Below are 14,699 nucleotides of genomic sequence, written 5' to 3'. Positions count from 1 at the left end.
TTTTGTTTTTTGTTTTTTTTTTTGAAACAGGGTTTCTCTGTGTGATAGTTCTGGCTGTCCTGGAACTTACTCTGCAGACCAGGCTGGCCTTGAACTCACTGAGATCTGCCCACCTCTGCCTCCCAAGTGCTAGGATTAAAGGCGTGTGCCACCACCACCCAGTTTTTATTTAATCTTTATGACAAACCTGGACAGTGTCACTTATAGATATATTTTTACAGTTGGAGAAACTGGGCCCTAAAGATGTGACTTACATTGGGTCACCTGCTAGATAAAGGAAGGAATTGGAATTCAAGCCCCAGATTGTCTACACCCGAAATCTCTGTTGGACAGGCTGGAACTGTGCTGTGTGGTATGATAGCTGGTAGCCACAGGTGACAACTCAAGCTTGAGTTAATCAGAACTAAGTAAACAGGACTTATTTCTTCGGTAGCCCTGGTGTTGTTTTGGAAACTAAGCAGCTGTGTGTGACTGGTGGCTGCCATGTTGGATGGCTCCAATAAGGAGCATTTTTGCCACAGCCACAGATCTGTCAGACAGCCCTGTTCTAGAATGTCAGAGAAGAAGAGAAGTGGTGTTTTTGCCACACCATGGAGAGCCAGACCATACTGTTGGTTAATCCTGTAGGAAGTTCGTCAGGAGTTCATAATAAAGGCCAGGGATGCTGGCGCAAGCCTTTGATTCCAGTGCTCAGGAGACAGATGCAGGTGGATCTCTGTGAATATGAGGATAGCCTGGTCTACACAGTGAGTTCCATATATAGGGAGACCCTGTCTAAAAGAAATCACAGTAAAGCCGGCCCTAGTGGTCCAGGGCGATAGCTTGACGAGTTATCTCCATGAGATATCATGGAGATCTGAGTTCAGTCCCCAGCATCCACATTATAAAGCCACATGGGGGCTGGAGAGTTGTCTTACTGCTCTTTCAGAGGACCACGGTTCAGTTCTGAGTGCCCACATGGCAGTTCACAACTGTCTGTAATTCCAGTTCCAGTGGATATGAGGCCCTCTTCTGACCTCCTCAGCAACCATGCAATCACATGGTACATATACCTACATGTAGGCAAGCATTCATACACACAATATAATAAAATAGAGAAGTCTAAAAACAGTTTAAAAAAAAAGCCATGTGGTAGCATGTACTTGTAACCCCAGTGCTGGAAGGTTGGAGCAGATCCCAATAAAATACTTTTTTATAAATTGCATTGGCATTGGGGTCTTGCCAGAGCAATAGAAAAAAACTAGTACAGAGACTCTGTCCTTCCTGTAATATGAAATGGGTTAACCATCCCCCTCCATCTAGGAAGAATCACCCCCTTAATTGGTTCAAACTTAAGAAACATCCTATACATTACCCATACATATCTCTTTTCCAGATTCTCAGGAAGAAAGCACCTTTAGACCGTGATGATTTCTTTTTTTTGTCCCCCCCCCCATTGATGATGGGAATGACGCATGCGCACACAGTCACAAGCACACACAGAGACAGACAAGCTGGAAACACCCTGCCTCAACTCCAGTTAACATTAGCAAGACCTTGATACAAGCGTGAAATTTAGACATACAAAGACTAAAGGTACCCATTTCCAAGCACCCTTTGTCAGGAATGCACTGAATGCTGTGCTCCCTGGAAATAAAGAACAATACAGAAGATACGGGGTCCAGGGCAGACAGCTCAGCCTGGATGCAGGATATAGGGCAATGGCTGCCAGGAAACTTGGAGAGCACAGACTGGATTAGAACCGAAGTCTTCAGGACCAAACAGAGCAGACCAAAATCATGAACAACTGATGTGCTTAAGAATCTAGATAAATTAGGCCGGGCGGTGGTGGCGCACGCCTTTAATCCCAGCACTCGGGAGGCAGAGGCAGGCGGATCTCTGTGAGTTCGAGGCCAGCCTGGTCTACAAGAGCTAGTTCCAGGACAGGAACCAAAACCACAGAGAAACCCTGTCTTGAAAAAATCAAAAAAAAAAAAAATCAAAAAAAAAAAAAGAATCTAGATAAATTAGTATTTTACTAGAGAGATATGGGATATGGCTCAGACCCATGATCCCAACACTTAGGAGGTTGAGGCAGGAGGGTTGCTGTAAGCTTCAGGCCTGCCTGGGGTGCAGTGTGAAAGTTCATCTTAAAAAATAAAAAAATACAGCCTGATGTTGGTGGTGCACACCTTTAATCCCAGCACTTGGGAGGCAGAGTGAGGAGGATCTCTATGAGTTCGAGGTCAGCCTGAACTACAGAGTGAGTTCTAGGACAGCCAGTGCTGTTATACAGAGAAACTGTGTCTCAAACAAACAAATAAATAAAATAAAAAATAGGGGCTGTGTTGTTGTAGTTTGTTTGTTTGCTTGCTTTTTACTCTTTTAGCTCTTTGGGGCCTTGCCACCCAGCTCCCAAATAAATCACACAGAGAATTATTACTCATAAATGCCTGGTCTTAGCTTGGCTTGTTTCTAGCCAGCTTTTCCTAACTTAAATTATCCCATCTACCTTTTGCCTCTTGTCTTTTACCTTTCAACATTTCTGTATATCTTTTCCTTCCTTCTTATTCCGTATCTTGCTGTGTAGCTGGGTGGCTGGCCCCTGATGTCTTCCTCTTCCTTTCTCATTCCTTGATCTTCTCCTCCCAGATTTCTCCTTGTTTTTAATCTCTCTGCCTGCTAGCTTTGCCTATCCTTTCTCCTGCCTTGCTATTGGCCATTCAACTCTTTATTAGACCATTCAGGTGTTTTAGAGAGGCAAAGTAACACGCAGAGTTAAACAAATGCAACATAAAGAATACAACACATCTTTGAGTCATTAAACAAATACTCCACAGCATAAACAACGTGACACATCTTTAACTAGTATTCTACAACAGCCTGGAGAGATCTTAGTAGTTTGGAGCACTTGCTGTTTTTATTTATTTATTTATTTATTTATTTATTTATTTATTTATTTATTATTTCTGCCTCCTCCCCACCTCCGCCTCCCATTTCCCTCCCCCTCCCCCGATCAAGTCCCCCTCCCTTGTCAGCCCAAAGAGCAATCAGTGTTCCCTGCCCTGTGGGAAGTCCAAGGACCCCCCACCTCCATCCAGGTCTATTAAGGTGAGCATCCAACCTGCCTAGGCTTCCACAAAGCCAGTACGTGCAGTAGGATCAAAAACCCTTTGCCATTGTTCTTGAGTTCTCAGTAGTCCTCATTGTCCACTATGTTCAGTGAGTCCGGTTTTATCCCATGCTTTTTCCCACCCGGGCCAGCTGGCCTTGGTGAATTCCCAATAGAACATTCCCATTGTCTCAGTATGTGGGTGCACCCCTCACGGTCCTGAGTTCCTTGCTCGTGCTCTCTCTCCTTCTGCTCCTGATTTGGACCTTGAGATTTCAGTCCGGTGCTCCAATGTGGGTCTCTGCCTCTGTCTCCTTTCATCTCCTGATGAAGGTTAATATTCAGGAGGATGCTTATATGTTTTTCTTTGGGTTCCCCTTCTTATTTAGCATCTCTAGGATCATGAATTATAGGCTCAATGTCCTTTATTTATGGCTAGAAACCAAATATGAGTGAGTACATCCCATGTTCCTCTTTTTGGGTCTGAGCACTTGCTGTTCTTGCAGAGGACGTAGGTTCGGTTCTTGACTTCCACATGGTGGCTCACAATTATATGTAACTTCAGTTTCAGGGGTTCTGATGCCCTCTTCTGGCCTCCTTGTGCCATGCACACATGGGGTGCACAGGCATTCAAGCTGCAACACACCTATATACATAAAATTTAAACAAAATGAAACAAATAACCTATACACACACACCAAAACTACCAGTGTGGGATTGGAGTTCAGATGATAAGAGTTCACATCCAGCATTCACGAGGGCCCAGGTTCCATCCCCAGCACCACCTAAACGGGATGTGGTGCAACATGTGTTTGCAATGTCAGAACATCCCCAGCATCCCCAGCATCCCTAAACGGGATGTGGTGCAACATGTGTTTGTGATGTCAGAACATCCCCAGCATCCCCAGCATCCCTAAACGGGATGTGGTACAACATGTGTTTGCGATGTCAGAACTTAGGCAGAGGAGCAGAAGTTCCAGGTTATGGGCTGGAGAGATGGCTCAGAGATTAACAGTACTGACTGCCCTTCTGGAGGTTGTGAGTTCAATTCTCAACAACCATGTGGTGGTTCACAACCATCCGTAATAAGATCTGGTGCCCTCTTCTGGCAGCAGGCAAAACACTGTATGCATAATACATCTTAAAAACAAAAAAAAGATGATCTAGGTTATTTTTGTTTAAATAGTGAATTTAAGGCCATCCTGGAATGGGGGAAGGGCACAAATAGCAACAAAAAGAGCTAATGAAAATGGGGGAAATTTTTGGTAATTATTAGCTCTAGAAAAAAACCAAAAATGCTGGGCGGTGGTGGCACATGCCTTTAATCCCAGCACTCCAGAGCACAGATCACAGGCAGATCTCTGTGAGTTCGAGGCCAGCCTGGTCTACAAGAGCTAGTTCCAGGACAGGCATCAAAAGCTACAGAGAAACTCTGTCTTGAAAATCCAAAAAGAAAAGAATAGAAAAGATCCAAAAGTTGTGGAGGAGATGAAACATAGGCACTACGTGTTATTGCTTGGCACAATAAAGTGTTTGTAACTTGTACAGGTAAGCTTTACTTTAAGTCAGTTTAGTATCTTTTCATTACATTGTGTGTGTCTGTGTGTGTGCGAGCGCACACACATGTGCTAAGGGCAGAGGACAGCTTTAGCTGTTTCTTTTCCTTCTGCCAGTGGGTCCCTGGGTTCTTCAAGTTGTCAAGCAAGTGCCTTTTCACTGAGTCATCAGAAGGTGGCATATTTTTCCTATAATTGTGTGCTGTTATTGTTCTTGGACACTTTTTTAATAAATTAAAAAAAAAGTACTTGTATATGAGTGTTCTGCATGTATGCCTGCAGGCCAGAAGAGGGCACCAGATCTCATTATAGATGATCAGGAACCACCATGTGGTTGCCAGGAATTGAACCCAGGATCATGAGCCACCATGTGGTTGCTAGGAATTGAACCCAGGTCCTCTGGAAGAGCAGCCAGTGCTCTTAACCCCTGAGCTATCTCTCCATCCCCCACTCCCTTGTGTATCATTGGCTGTCCAGGAACTAGTTTTGTAGATAGGACTGGCCTTGAACTCACAGAGATCTGTCTGCCTCTGCCTCCGGAGTGCTGGAATTAAAGTCGTGCTCCACCACTGCCTGGCACAACTATGTATATTTGCTTTGGTATTAGGGGAGTGGGTCTCGCCGTGTAGTCCGATCTGGCCATGAACTTGCGCTATACCTGAGGATGGTTGTGAACTGCTCATCCTCCTGCATTCATTTCCCAAGTGTTAGATTACAGGTACGAGCCATTATGCTCAACCTAGGCTTTTTGATTTAATGATGAGAGTAGCGGAACGCCAAAGATGCTATCAAGGGAGGGTGACGTGAGGTGTTTCAGGTTTTAAAATTATTATTCAGTTCATCTCGTCGGGAATGGATTACCAGACCAAAAAGTCTACGAACAGAGAGAATAGGAACTGCATGCTAGGCTAAAGACGATGGTGGCCTGGCCTTGTTTGTGGTGCTATCCCTTGCTGGTGGAGAAATGCAGGTGTATTTGAAAGGGAGACCGAGGGACGCTGTGGCTGAATGGAAGTGCCAGGCAGAACACAGTCGAGGATTTTCCTAAGGATTTGGCTTCATCCCTGGGTGCACCCTGATTGGGAGCCACTCAATACTTATCTGAGAATTGACGAGAGAAAGAGCTTTCAGAAGGGGACGATGTAATAATCGCGTAGTGCGACCAAGACACCGAGCTCGGTTTCACAGAACGAGGTTACAGGGAACCTGCGGATGCAGTCTGGGGTCCTAGGTGGGTCAGAGTGGTGGCGCGCGCGGAGAACCTGGGAAGCGCCACTGCACACCGGGTCCCGCCCCTCGCTGCGCTGTCCGCTTCCGAGCCCAATAAAGTTATTGAAATTGACGCGGTTGCTAAGGAAGTGGGTCGCCGAGCCGGGTTGCTAAGGAAGTGAGCGGCCGCGTTCTCTCCCCATCCGGGGCAGCGGGGAATGGCTGAGCCCGGGGTTCGCCGGCGCCGCCCGCTCTCGTCTGCGGCTGCAGGTGAGTTCGGGATGCGGGGTCCCCGCGGGGCGCCCAGCGTTGTCCTGGCGTCGCTGCTCCGCGAGCCGCAGTATCCTCTCTGCCCGGCACCTGGGTTATCTGACCGCCAGGTTCCTTCGCGGGCGCGGTCGGCACGACCCCCCATCTCGGCCGCCCCTGCTAAGTCCTCACTGCCGCTCTGCGGCCGTGGTCCCGGGTCCTGGTTGGGGAGGCAGCCCCGGAAGAAAGTACCTGAGGTCCGAGCCTCGGAGCTGTGCCTGGCTGGCTGTGTGACCTTGGACAAACCCCTTGCCCTCTCTGGCAGCAGCAGATCCGTCTGTCCAGTGGGGTCCTGACACTTGCCGAGGAGACGTATACATGAAAGGGTTCCAAGTGGGAAGAGGGAGAGTGGCCCGGGTACTCTACGTGGGGCTCAAGAGTCCCGTTTGAAGTCTGTGTGCTTGAGTTTGAAGCTGCATCTCGTGGCATTGAGTCTTCTGCTCTTCTGTGAAGTGGGATAATGGACTGCTATGGGAAGCCAGTAGAATTGGCGTCTGGAGTAGCTCGGCACATGGGGCTTTTTTTTTTTAATTAGCAGATGTTAATTACACATAATAACGGGTTTCATTATGACGTTTCATGTTTCATTCGTGTGTATGATGTATTTTGGTCATGTCCCTCTCCCACTGACCCCCTCCCTTCTTCTAGTCCCTTCTAATTCCATGCCCTAGGGCAGCTTGCAAGAACTTGGTGCCGGGTTCTTTGCAGGAACATGGACATTTTACCAATGGCTACACCTCAGAAGAAAATGCCTCCTACCCCCTCAATCACCTTTAATTCATCTGAGGTGCTGGAGTGGGGGTGGGGCGACGTGACACCTCAGTAATGGGCGGGGTCTTGTGAGCCCCTCCCCCTAGCTACCGTTAACTGCCTATAAATCCTTGTGTAGGTAGGGGTGGGCACTTGTGAGCCCCCACTCTAGAAAACACCTGGTTAGTGCTTACCGCACTGTAGTGAGGTATTTGGGATGGGATGGAAGCCTTCCAGGAGGGGAAGATGACTTGAGACCAAAGGGCTTAGGTGTGTAGCTTGCCAGCTCACAGGTATTCCTTCTACCCTGGCCATTCCCCACCCACAGTTTTACTTCTTGGTCTGCTCAGAGGAGGGGAGTTGTTGGTCTCTCAAGAGGTACTGGTGGGAAAAAACCCAGAGATAAGATTCTGTAGATGACTGGGGGTTGGGGGTGGGTTATGGTTTCGTTTTGTACTTGTGCCTTGTCCATCACCTGGCATAAGAAGAACAGAGGTATATTTATCTCTTCTGGGAAGTGCGTAGAGTAGTAGTGATCATTTATAGCTTGATGATAAGAAGTTTTTTGAGGCGTATTATCTCATTTAATCTTCACAGACATTGTCAGGCAGCTGGTGATGTCAGCCGTCTTGTGCATGAGAAATCTGTGCCTGAGAAAATTGAATTTGGCTTGCCTAAGAATCTGAGGTTTACAATGTGATGGTGCTGGACATGCATTTTAGCCCCAGCTCCCTGGTGCCTCTGCTTTCTCAACAGTAACTGCTAGAAGGCCACAAGGGTATTTTGAGTTGCTTCTAATTGCTTTGGCTAGAGGTTGTTCTCCCAATGGCATGGGAACAAGATCTCAGAAAAAGCTTTGTTTGTTGAGTTTGCTACTAGCATATATTCATTTTATCTAATAAATTTCATTGACTTTTAAAAATACTTTTATTACTGTAGTTTGTGTGATGTGTATGTGTGCATGTATGTGTGTGTGATGTGCATGTGAATGTGCTTGATGTGCATGTGTGTAATGTGCATGTATGTGCTTGATGTGCATGTGTGTGTGCATGTATGTGCGTGGTGTGCATGCGTGTGTGATATGCACGAGAGCGTGTGCGTGATGTGCATGTGTGTGTGATGTATATGTATGTATGTGATGTGCATGCATATGATGTGCATGTGTGTTGTGCGTGTGTGTTGTGCATTGTGCGTGTGTTGTGTGATGTGCATGTGTGTGTTGTGTGTGTGATATGTGTGTGATGTGCATGTGTGTGATGTATATGTATGTATGTGGTGTGCATGTGTGTGATGTGCATGTGTGTGTTGTGTGTGTGTTGTGTGTATGATGTGCGTGTGTGTGATGTGCATTGTGTGTTGTGTGTGTGTGTTGTGTGTGATGTGCATGTGTGTGATGTATATGTATGTATGTGATGTGCATGTGTGTTGTGCGTGTGTTGTGCGTGTTGTGCATGTGTTGTGTGTGATATGTGTGTGTGATGTGCGTGTGTGTTGTGTGTGATATGTGTGTGTGATATGCATGTGTGATGTGCATGTTTGTGTTGTGTATGTGTGATGTGCGTGTGTGTGTATTGTGCGTGTGTACTGTGTGTGTGATGTGCATGTTTGTGTTTTGTGTGTGTGTGTGAGAGATGTGCATGTGTGTGTGTGATGTGTATGTGTGAGTGCCAGCCTATGCTATGGCATGTGGAGGTGAGAAGTCAACTTTGTGGAGTTGATTCCTTCCACTTTTATGTATGTCTGGGGTGAGGCTCAGGTAAACTCAGGTTGTCAGGGCCTGTGTGGCGAGTGTTTTACCCGCTGAGCCATCTCCCCAGCCCCACTGTGACTCTTTTATAAATGTATGTAGTGTGTTTTGTTCACATTCATCCCCATTATCCTCCCATTCCTGCTGATCTCTCTCTTACCAAACAGTGTGTGTCCCCCTACCCCCGTCCACATCTCCCCACTCCTTTGGCAATTCAACCAGTTTAATTAGGATTGCTTATAGCAGTGCAAGTGAGGGTTATCTATCTATTTATTTATTTTTGAGACAGGGTTTCTCTGTGTAGCCCTGGCTGTCACAGAACTCACTCTGTAGACCCGGCTGACCTTGAACTCAGAGATCCGCCTACCTCTGCCTCCTAAATGCTGGGATTAAAAGAAGTTCCACCACTCCCTGCCAGTGAGGGGTTGTTTATAAGAGCACAGTCAGTTTACTAGTGTTTTGGCGACTGAAGGAAGTGCCTCTTCTTCAGCAACCATGGAGTGCCTATATAGATCTCAGGGAGGCGTGTGGCCTTGTGGAGGCCTTCTCTCTCCATGACTGAATATTGATGGGCTCAGTGTCAGGTATCTACACAGGTAAGCACAGCTGCTGAGAGTCCAGGGGCCACATCCATATCCTACCCAAAGACAGCATTCCATGCACTCCACCCCTGTTCCTCTGCCTCTTACATTCTTTCTATTCCCTCTTCTGTGATGTTCTCGGAACCGTGGAGGGGGTAAAATGTCCCCACTAGGCTGAGCACGCAGTCCCTTACTCTCAGCACCTTGACCAGCTATGAGTCTCAATGACCACGGCCCACTGCAGAAGAAGCTTCTCTGAGCAAAACTGACTTCATCACTAATCTCTAGGCATCAATCTAAATGTTTCAAATGTAGTTTGACAGATATATCATGTCCATTTAGTAATACAGCAGCAGTGGCTTCCCCACTAGGGCCTGTGTCCTCTCCAGCCATGGGCTTTTGGCCAGGTTGCAGCGCCAGATGGGAATTCCTTTCTGTGGAGAAGGCCTCAGATCCAAGCAGAAAGTTGTTGGTTACCCTGTAACAGCCAGGCCACGATTGCACAAGTGGGTACATCTCCCTGGGCAGGTCATTATGGTCGGATGAAGCATCCACAGCCAAGTGACACTGCCGATGACATTTCCTCCCCAGCAGGCTGCATAGCACCTTTCAGTCTTGTGAGGCACAGCCAGCACCAGGGAAGCTTCCAGCTGCTTCTCCAGCAATAACCTCTTACCCTCTCCTTCTGGTGGGCAACCAGCAGCAGTGGCATTAGCCTGTTTTGGGTCCCTCGAGGGCATCTCCAGTGATTTGAATGGGGACTGCTGAGACATCCAGTCCTGTGAACTGAACAACTGCCTGTTTCTTGGCCTCTACAGTGGGTGGCAGCCATTGTTGGACTATTGCATCATGTAAGCCAATCTATCAAATCCACTTTTAATAAGTACATTCATTCTTAATTCTGTTCATTTAGCAAGCCCAGACCAAAATAGCTCATGGTGAGGTAGTCTACCCCTGGCACTAAAGTTTTCCTTTAATAATGTATGGCTTTTGGGGGGAAACATATCATTGAAATAGATAGCATTCAAAGTATGAATCCCCCCATCCCATGCTGGAGTGTTTAAAAGTGGCATTCTCTATCTCTCGGCTCCTCTTTAGTGAGGAATTTTGGCTAGATGATTCTAAAGGCCCCATCAGTGCTGTTGTGGTTGAAGGTATACAGTTGGGCTGCTGGGTTAAAGTCGTGGTCAGCTACACTCAGATTGTATGCCACCCAACAATAGCTTTACTGTTTGTGCCACAGCTTCCTCACCAACAGAGCAGGTGATGACATTGACATCTTATAGGACTCTTAGGAAGATTGACTTGAGTCCGAGCCATGTGAACTGCCTGGCACATTTGATAAATGTTAGCTGTCATTATTTGGGTTTAACCTAGCACCTGTACTATATTTCATATTCCATTTGTGGTCGATGAATGAGTATGACGTGTGGCTAGAATCTTAGATCTGTCAATCTTACAAGATCATCATAAGCCTGAGACACTTGCCGCTGTGGCATTATGTAAATGTAGGTGTTATCACAGGCTTCCTCCAGGAGCCAGGACTTCCATGCCAGGATGGGCTGCAAAGAAAGAAGTCTGGGGTGGGGTGTAGCTCAGTTGGTAGAATGCCTGCGTAGTATGCATGAACCCTGGATTTCACCTCTGGTGCCACATAGAGCTTGGTATGGTGGTGCACGTCTGTAATCCCAGCACTCAAGTGCTGAAGGCAGAAGAATCAGAAGTTCAAGGCCACCTTGGCTATATATCAGGTTCGGAGTCAATCTGAGGTACATGAGGCCTTGTTTTTGTTTGTTTGCTCTAAGGAGGTTTTGCTGTTTGACACCAAATATAGTAATGTTTATTACACCTCTCTATCCCAGGATGCACAGGCTGTTGTACCTCCAACAGTCTTCAAGGAACCCCGAGCTTAATTTACAAGTACCTGTCATTTGACAGAACCTAATCTCCTCACCGTTTTGGCATTAGGGGTTTACCAAGGCCTTGTGCCTGCTAGGCGAGCATTCTACTAACCAGCCCCATCTCCAGCCTCTTGTTTTTTGTTTTTTGGTTTTTTTGGTTTTTTTTTTTTGTTGTTGTTTGTTTTTTGAGACAGGGTTTCTCTGTAATTTTGAAGCCTGTCCTGGTACTAGCTCTTATAGACCAGACTGGCCTTGAACTCACAGAGATACGCCTGCTTCTTCTTAAGTGCTGAGATGAAAGGCGTGCGCCACCACCACCACCACCACCTGACTCAGCCTCTTATTTTTTGTTTTTTGATAGGGAGGGTCATCTTGTCACCTTAGCTTCCCGAGCAGCTGGGACTAGTGTTTGTCAATACACCTGCCTTGACTTGTCTGAGTGAATTCATGTGTCGTGTTTGTGTTGGCCACAGAGTAAAAACACTGTTGTCGTCCACATCTGCTTCCCAAGGTGCCTGATAGGTACCTGTGGGGGCAGGAGTGGGAGCCACAGGGTGTTCCTATACCCTGATTTCCTTGTTAGCTTCCCTTCCTCCTCTCTCTTTCTTTCCATCTCTTCTTGTCTTCCCAGGTTGGCCTTGCACTTGCAGGTCTCCTGCCTGCCAGAGCCATCTATGGATTTTCGGGTCTTGTGTGGTTGACACACTGCTGTCTGCATGGGTCTTGATGCTGTTGAGCTCTGAAATGGACCATCACTCAGTCTCACTGGGATTTTTGAGGGAGGGAGGTGCAGATTTAGCTCCCCAGTGGACAAATCCCGAGGGAGAGAAGCCATGCTGCTGGGAGGTAGCCCACCTCACAATGGTGTCTTTTGACTCTAAGCACAGTGCTTTTGCTACCGTGTTCCTTGAGCTTCATTTGTGAGACATTTGCTGAACAACTGTTTTGTAGCAACCCTGCATAGTCTGGGGGTGATAGCGAAGAGATGGGTGAGGTCCTTGTTCTCACCGTTACAGCTCAACGGGCACAAACCAAAAACCAAAAAGTAGACAGACAGGAATTTGAACAGGATGAGCACTGTGGAAGCAGTGGCATAGTGGTGGACCAGAGAGTCACTTCTGGGGGCAGGCACTGTGGCTTCATCTGAGTGGTCAGAAAAGTCATCTGTGCGGGGGTGACATGTTTGTTGAGGCTTACTTTCAGGAAGGGCTCACCATTTAAAGGTATGCCAAAAGGATAAAGACTCCAAGGTGGGAACGAGCTTGGTAAGTTCCAAAAACCACAAGAAGCGGCTGTGACGATGGGGTGAGTGGAGAGGTGGCTGGGCGCCAGTGGGACTCTCTCCCGTAGGGACTCACAAGCGGGAGCAGTGCAAGAGCAGTGGGGCCGTGGAAGACCTTGAGAAGAAGGTGTCCCATCTAGCTGTCTTTGGTTTTGCTGGTTTCTAATGTGTGTGGATGTTCTGCCTGTATATATGACTGTACTCCATTCGGCATGTCTACAGAGGCCAGAGAGAGGTGCAGGATCTCTTGGAACAGGAGTTGCTGAGGGTTGAGAGCCACCATGTGGGTGCTGGGACCTCTGGAAGCGCACTTCCTGGGCCATCTCTCTGGCGCCTAGTTGCTTTTTAATATAGTAGGTTTGTTTGGAGACAGGGTCTCCTGTAGTCTAGGCTAAACTTTAAGCTCTCCATGTAGTCAACTAAGGATGGACTCAAACTTCTGGTTCTTTTGCCCATCTCCTGTGTGCTATAGGTATCTGCGACCACAGCAGCGCCTGTGGGGCTCTGGGCTGAACTCAGAACCTTGTGTGGCAGATAAGCCCTCTACTAACTGAGCTATATCCCCGGCCCCTAGATTTTGTTTTGCTTGTTTTTAAATCGCTTGGAGGGTGGATGATGAGTTCAGCGTAGAGTGTTTCCTAGTATGCGTGTGCCCTCTGTTCCATCTCCAGCATCACAAGAGGAAACACAAAAGAAAGTGAAATCTTTCTGGCCTCTGTGGCTTATGATTTGAAAGGGCTTTGGGTGGCAGCTGGAAGTCTCCGTGGGAGGTTAGTGAGATGGCGGCAGTAGCAGAGAGACTTGTTTTGGAGGTGGGGCCAGCAGGATGGGAGGGTTAAGACGATTCCTGGGTTTTGGGCCTGAGCAGTTAGGTGGATGTTAGAGGTGCCATCTGCCTCTAAAACGTTAGAGGACGTTTTGGTGAGGTGCCCTGAGAGGAACAACAGAATTATTCCAAGAGGTCAAGGGTGCAAGCCGTACCTTAGGCCCTTGGGAAGGAACCCCCGGCTTCTGCTGAAGGACGACAGCCAGGAGGATCTGGCAGAGCTCCACCTAAGCTTCCAGAAGACCTGCTTCTTTTCTAGGCTGTCTCTATGCCAGTCTGTGGAGCAGTATGTATGGTCTCTGCTAGCTCATGCTGTCTCAGGCGGCTAGCATCGCTGTCCTGGCTTGTGGATCTTGGCTGATGGAGGCTGAGATGAGCCCAGCCAGCTCTGGGGGAGAACATGGACTCACTAGCACAGCTCGCTCCCAGCGCCTCAGATGGCCATGCTTTCCCTGCCAAAGTGCCTCTTTCCTGGCCGCTGGTCAATAGGTCTTAAGGCTCAGAGCATTTTAGATGGGAGAAGGTGCTGAAAAGCTGCTGTGTTCTGCCAGAATTCCTCGAGGACTCCCGAGAGTAGTAACTCATTCTCGCAGAGATCCAGGCCTCATTTCACAAGTCCCAGCGACAGCCTTTAGACATTGGCCTTCACTGGTGCTCGTTCTGCGTAGTGAACGGTAGACGTACAACTGCCCTGTCTGCTGCGTGTAGCTCCGTGTTCATGATGCTCCTTCTGGGCTTCTCGTCAGCTGATTCTCAGTTGGTCATGGTCATGTGGAGTATGGGTCGGCCTGTTTCCAAGTGAGGACTCCGAGATACTGAGAGGTCATTCCTGCTCGTCAGTGTATTAAGGATCTGCAAGTGCTGAGGCAGGTAGAGTCTTGCTGGTCCAATGTGTTGTGCATGACAGAAGCACTCTTGTTACTACTGGGTACTTCTTGAAAATGCAGTCTGAGTCTAGATCAGAAAACTCAGGGTCTGGATTTCACCACCATCCCCAGGTACACTCATTTAGGAGGTCCCTAGGTACACTCACCTAGGTGGTGGGAAGCAAAGCCAGGCACTCCTTCCATTTTCTTGCCAGTCAGGCCTCTGTAGCTGCCAGCAATGCAGCCTTGGCCAAGTACGAGGAGCTACTGGAAGGTCTGAGGGTGGAGTCACCGTAACAGCTGGATGACTTTTGGGTGGCACAGTTCAAACAGCTGGATGGTCTGAAAACGGGGCTCTCCCAGCTGCGGGTGGCTAAAATACCTGTTGTCAGATCACCGCTGTGTCCAAGATCTGAGTTGTCAGATCCATCTCCAGGGCCACTGTGGTTAACCAGACTCAGAGAAGTACAAACCCTGACCTACAGCCTAGAAGACGAGAGCTGTGTGCACCCCGACCTCCTTCATCATGAGTGCCTGTGCCTGTGCAAGGCCGTGGTCATGGCCTGAGGCTGAAAAAAACC

At 47.8% G+C, this 14,699-nt stretch overlaps 1 protein-coding gene across 1 annotated transcript in view; it reads left to right on the top strand.

The window, feature by feature from the left end:
- The first annotated feature begins 6,013 nt into the window (after nucleotides 1-6,013).
- Nucleotides 6,014-14,699, top strand: part of Kif3b (kinesin family member 3B) — a 51,447-nt gene continuing 42,761 nt past the window's right edge. Inside the window, exon 1 of the mRNA XM_057781238.1 lies at nucleotides 6,014-6,126. The gene's annotated coding sequence lies outside the window, so the exon portion shown is untranslated. The remainder of the gene's footprint in view (nucleotides 6,127-14,699) is intronic.

Source organism: Chionomys nivalis, chromosome 9 (genome assembly GCF_950005125.1).
Source record: "Chionomys nivalis chromosome 9, mChiNiv1.1, whole genome shotgun sequence".
Classification (NCBI taxonomy): Eukaryota; Metazoa; Chordata; class Mammalia; order Rodentia; family Cricetidae; genus Chionomys; species Chionomys nivalis.
The sequence above is the reverse complement of the archived record's forward strand: the minus strand, read 5'-3'. Positions and strand labels throughout refer to the sequence as shown.